Source organism: Lupinus angustifolius, chromosome LG17 (genome assembly GCF_001865875.1).
Source record: "Lupinus angustifolius cultivar Tanjil chromosome LG17, LupAngTanjil_v1.0, whole genome shotgun sequence".
In the NCBI taxonomy this organism is placed as follows: Eukaryota; Viridiplantae; Streptophyta; class Magnoliopsida; order Fabales; family Fabaceae; genus Lupinus; species Lupinus angustifolius.
In genome coordinates this window covers 16030558-16037074 of record NC_032025.1, presented here as the reverse complement: position 1 = coordinate 16037074, position 6517 = coordinate 16030558, and positions in this window count along the sequence as shown.

Below are 6517 nucleotides of genomic sequence, written 5' to 3'. Positions count from 1 at the left end.
ACTACGTGTTATGTTTCGAATCGAGTTCTTATAAGACCTATTCTTAAGAAAACTCCCTATGAATTCTTCAAAGGTAGAAAACCTAATATTTCTCATCTACATGTTTTTGGTTGTAAATGTTTTGTTCTGAACAATGGTAAGGATCACTTGGGCAAGTTTGATGGAAAAGCTGATGAAGAAATTTTCCTCGGCTATTCTCTCACGAGTAAAGCTTATAGAGTCTTTAATAGAATAACTCTAGCCATGGAAGAATCTATTCATGTAACTTTTGATGAAACCAATCATGTATTAAAAGATGTGATATCTGTGATGAAGACGACTTGCCAAGTTCCCCGGCTAAAGAAAATTCTATTGTTGATATTACAACTGAACCTGAAGAAATGAGAATGAACGATAATCTATCCTCTCAAGAAGAGCATATTCACTCAGATCTACCAAAAGAATGGAGAACTCATCGAAATCATCCTATTGACAACATCATTAGTGATATAAGTAAATGTATAACTACTCGTAGAATGCTTGATGCTTGTCTAAACATGGCCTTCGTCTCTCAGATAGAACCCTCCAAGACTGATGATGCAATCGAGGATGAACACTGGATTCTTGCTAAGAAAGAAGGATTAAACCAGTTTGAGAGGAATGAAGTTTGGGAACTAGTTCCTAGACCGAAAACTAGGCATGTCATTGGAACTCGTTGTGTCTTTAGAAATAAATCTGATGAAAATGGTGTTATTGTTAGAAATAAAGCTGGACTAGTAGCCCTAGGATACAATCAGGAAGAAGGTATAGACTTTGATGAAACCTTCGCTCTGGTGGCTAGACTTGAATCTATTAGGTTATTACTTGCATATGTTTGTTCTCTTAATTTTCAATTATATCAAATGGATGTCAAGAGCGCTTTTCTCAATGGCTACATTCAGGAAGAAGTGTTTGTAGAACAACCTCTTGGTTTTGAAGATTACAAACATCCTTCTCATGTCTACAAATTAAAGAAAGCTCCACGAGCGTGGTACGATCGTCTAACAACTGTTCTGATAGAAAAAGGTTTTACCAAAGGGAAGGTTGACACTACTTTATTTATAAAGGAAATAAATCATCATACTTTACTCGTTCAAATTTATGTAGATGATATTATTTTTGGTTCTACTTATGAAAGTTTGTGTAGTGACTTTGGCAAAATGATGCAAGGAGAATTTGAAATGTCCATGATGGAAAAGTTGAATTACTTCCTTGGACTACAAATCAAACAACTTGATAATGGCATTTTTGTAAGTCAATCCAAGTATTGTAGGGATTTGCTTAAAAGATTTGATATGGATGACTGCAAGCCAATTGCTACTCCTATGGGATCTAGCACATACATTGATACTGATGAAAGTGGAAAAAGTATTGAAATATCAAAGTATCGAGGTATGATCAGATCTCTTTTATATTTGACTGCCAGTAGACCTGATATTATGTTTAGTGTATGTCCGTGTGCATGCTATCAATCTAAACCAAAAGAATCACACTTAGTTGTTGTTAAGAGAATTATGAAATATTTTAAAGGTACAACAAAAGTTGGACTTTGGTATCCAAAAGGAAGTATATGTGAATTGGTTGGATATTCAGATTCAGATTTTGGCGGATGTATATCTGAAAGGAAAAGCACAAGTGGTACTTGTCACATTTTAGGAAATGCTTTAGTCTCTTGGTCTTGCAAGAAACAAGCATGTGTTGAACTAAGCACTGCTGAGGCTGAATATATAGCAGCAGGTAGTTGTTGTGCCCAAGTGTTGTGGCTTAAGCAACAATTACGAGATTATGGCTTAGACCTAGGCTGCACTCCGCTGAAATATGATAATACTAGTGCTATAAACCTTACAAAGAATCCTATTATGCATTCTAGAACGAAACACATAGATATAAGGCATCACTTTCTAAGGGACCATGTTCAAAAGAAAGATGTATCCGTAGAATTTGTTGATACTCATAACCAACTTGCAGACATTTTCACTAAGCCCTTGGCAAAAGAACCTTTTTACAAAATTAGATTTGAATTAGACATTCTTGATGAAGCTTACCTATCTTAACATGCTTATATGATTATATGTTTGCTTCATTATGATTATCTCATGCCTACTTGATCTTAAATATATTTATTTGTGTTCAAAAACTTCAATTTTTGGGTTAAAAATCATTTTCATAGTTTAATTCTGCCTAAAAATAAGCTTTTATGGGTCAGTAATCGATCACACTGGAGAGTAATCGATTACAGGGTTGAACAACGTGTTTCAGTAACCGATTACCCAAAGTGAGTAATCGATTACTCGAAGTTGTTGTTTGAAAAATTTAAAAATTTATTTTTGAGTAACCGATTACTAAAAATGAGTAACTAATTACTCTGTGCTGTTATATATGTAATTTCTGCTTTTTTTTTAACGTTTTCAAACTCATCTTCCTCACTCAACTCATGCTCTCCCCTTCTCAACCCTCTCAAACTCTAAAAACCTTGTTTTTGATCCGTTTCAAGATATTGTTGTGTCCATTCTTATCACATTTTTTATTCCAAATACTTCTAACCAATCATTTTCGTTATTAGTGGCTTGAATAAAAAATTCCCAAATCTCCAAAAAAACCCAAAAACCTAAAATTTCAAAATCCCAAATCCATGGCTTCTTCTTCTGTATCAAAGAAACAACACACCAATACATCCAATACCTCTCAAAGGAGTCAAGGAACAACATCTTTGGAGTCTAACCCTCTAGATTTGACAAGGCTTCTTGCTAATGATGAGCAACGCAAGATATTTGAGGAGCACTTCCCTGCTTGCAACATTTTAACTCCAAAATTCGGTAATGTTGACAATTTTGAGTTTGAAGATTTTCTTTTCCCTTATTTTTTACGTCAACAAAACCTTTTTTATTTTTCTTGTGAGACAAATGACATTTATCCAGAACTTGTGCGAGTATTTTAATATAACTTGAACTTTTAGAAAAATCGTCTTACTTCCTATGCCAAAGGAAAAGACATTGTTTTGGTTCTTATAACTTTCAGTTCTTTGTTATGTAACATACCCTCTCAAGGTAACATAACGGGTTTCGGCCTTGTATGTTAATGAGATAATTATGATCGAAAGGATTTTTATCATTTGTTATGTAGACTTTCAAAAAGGGAAATAGAAATGCGTACGCAACAGGGCTTTGGAGAGACTGTCAAAACCGAGACATCCTATCTGCTGGATATCTCAAGCTTGAGGACCATTTATTCATTATTTTGTGAGCTATGTCATCTTACCAAAATTTTCAAATCATTCTCAAATAAGTGACATAGAACTCCAATTGATGTATGCTTTAAAGTTTAACATCAAGATTAATTGGGCTCTAATGATAATGAGACAAATGTGGATTGTTAGAGGTACTCAAAGTGCTTTGCCATATGCAATCTTCATAACCAACATTCTTCAGCATTTCCGTGTTTCTAAAAATGGTGAAACAAAGATGCATCTGAATCTTCGAGAAAGCCAAATTGATGTGGAAGTGATCCACAAAATGGGTTTCACCCAAGACCCTCGAACCCGCATCTACAAACATAGAACCGACAAGCCGACTGCTACTGTTGAACCATTTGAACCTGAAGCACCTAATCCTTCTGAACCACAACCGTATGAGTTTCATGGTCAAGAGTCCTCATCTGCTGCCCTGCCCACGAACCAAATGATTATGGATGTGTTGGTTTCTCACCGAGGCTACATCACTAACCGGATGGATGCTCTCGACTCTCAGAATCAACAAATCCAATATGAACTTCATTGCCTCTCGTCAAGGATGGATATCGTGGATATTGATGAAGACAATTCAGTGCCTGAGTCTTAGAATATCTGTTTTTATGATTTTTTGGTTGTATTATTTTCAAATCTGGGACAAATTTTTTTCCTGCTTATATATTATTTTTCAAAAATAATGTGTAACGGGTTACTTCATCTAAGTAATAGGTTAAATGTGTGAGAAAAGAGTTATCCAACTTAAAACTGTTCTGAGTAATCCATTACTGTCTTTGAGTAACAGATTACCATTTTTGAAAAGTTGAGTAACTGATTAACCAGTTTGCTGTAATCGATTTCTCTAAATTAATTTTAAATGAACAATGGATAGAGAGTTTGGGTAATCGATTACCCACTATCAATAATCGATTACTGAGAGCTGTTGCATGAGACTTCAAATTTCAAAATGAAATGTTTTCACTCCAAAGGAAATCTCTTCACTTCAAACAACTCCTACACTTTTAGAAAGGCACCATGGGTTTTTGGAAAGTCTATATAAAGGCTCTAACTCTCACAACACAAACACACAACAACACACAACAACACACAACTCTTATACAATTTCTAAAAGCTCTTAAACTTATTTTGAAATTATTTCTCTACACTTTTTGCAACCAGTCCTTAACTTTCAAAGTTGTTTTTCTGAAGTTGCTTAGAAGTGTTTCAAAGTTTTCCAAAGAGCATTATTACTTGGTACACATAAAGAGTTAATTGGATTGCAAGTTATACTACTTTCATAATTGTAAAGGCAATCTGCCATTGTTACACATTCTTCACCATTATTACTTGAATACTTTCTTTCACGGGGTGTGATAACAAAGGGGTTTAGAATCACTTGGAAAGGTGTTTTCCAAGAGTGAATAAGAATTAGGGAGTGTGTGTGGTACATAGAAATCTCGGGGTGAGATATTGTAACTACAACTCATAATTCTTAGTGAAGAAATCTCTTGTGCTGCAAGAGTACTGGACGTAGCCTTCGATGGACAAGAAGGTGAACCGGTATAAAAATCACCGTGTATTCTCTTCTCCGTTATCTCTTTCATTTTATTCTTGTTTATTATCTGCTTATATTTTCCGTTGCACGTTAACTCTTGATTTTGCAGAAAAAGTGGCCATAATTTTAAGTCAACTAATTCACCCCCCCTCTTAGTTGCAACCTCGTTCTTACAATTGCAGGAGGAGTTATTTAGAGATCTGATGATGGGGGCAACTTGCATATAGTCTCTTGAAACTCTCCCAATATTCATATAAACCTTCTGCATGTAATTGTCTGATTCCAGAAATATCTTTTCTGATTGTAGTGGTCCTGGAGGCAGGAAAGAATTTTTCGAGGAAGATTCTCTTCAGGGCATCCCAACTAGAAATAGAACCAGGGGCCTAGTAATACAACCAATCTTTTGAAGCGCCCTCAAGTGAATGTGGGAATGCCTTCAAACATATGGGATCTTCTTGGACATCATGAGGCTTCATAGTGGAACATGCAGTGTGGAATTCCTTAAGATGCTTATGAGGACATTCACCTGCAAGTGCATGAAACTTAGGCAACAAATGGATTAGTCTAGTTTTGAGCATATATGGCACATCCTCATTGAGATACTGGATACACAACCTTTCGTTTGTGAAATCAGGTGCATTCAGCTCCCTTAATGTCCTCTCACGTGGGATCGGAGGTTGTTCAACCATATTTTCAGAGTATGCAACAAAATGCACAAAAACAGTAGAATGCACAGAAACAACAGAATGCATAGAAACAGTAGAATCCGTATCACTATCAGGTATATTAACACTAAGATGAAAAGACTCAATATCTAAATTTAAATTCCTAACATGTTTAACCAAACTGTGAAATGTTCTATCAATTTCAGGATTTATTGGATGCAAAGAGTTAGTATTTCCCCTAGTCATGCACTAAATGCAGTAGTAAGAACCATGTAGGGCAGTAAGTGAAATACATGTTAAATTTCAGTGATCAACCAAAACTTTGCATCAATAAAATCCTAATACCATAGGAAAATCCACAAATTTTTTTAGGACAAAACTCAAAGCCTAACTAATTTAATTAATGCAACAAAATTAAAACAATTGGAAAAATAAACTTGTAAAATAAAAAAGAAATAGTAAAGAGACTCTTTTTGGATTTTCAGGGTGGGTTCTAAAGACGCAGTGTGTAGAGAAAGAATCGTTAGAATTTTCTACCTCAAATACATGTACAATATGTCCAATTCTGATTAACGGTTCCAAAGTTATGCCCAAAATATAAAATCAACACTAAAACTAGTCACTACTCGTTTGTATCTCACAACCAACAGCAAGGTGATTGACTATGATGCATCCAACATTCAATATGTCATGAAATAAGTGTGGAAACAAAGGTTCATGCAAAAATTCTAACCGCAACTCTAAACCTCTAACTAGGCGAAATCACTATAAGCATGAAACAATTAACAAATTCACACGAACTAAGCTTTCAAGCACTAGAGAGAGTAAATCAACTAAGTGAAGATAAACTCAACCAACTAGTTTCTAAGCAATAAGATAGAAGAAATTAACAATAAAGAAACCGAAAATACATTAATAACAAAACCTCAAGAGTTATGATACATTACCAAAGGAACTTAGTCCAGAAATTTAGCCTTCCATGACAAAGGAATAACAAACAGAAAATGAAAAATGAAGAAGGAGTGAAACCCTAGCAGAGCAAAAAGAGGGGAAAAC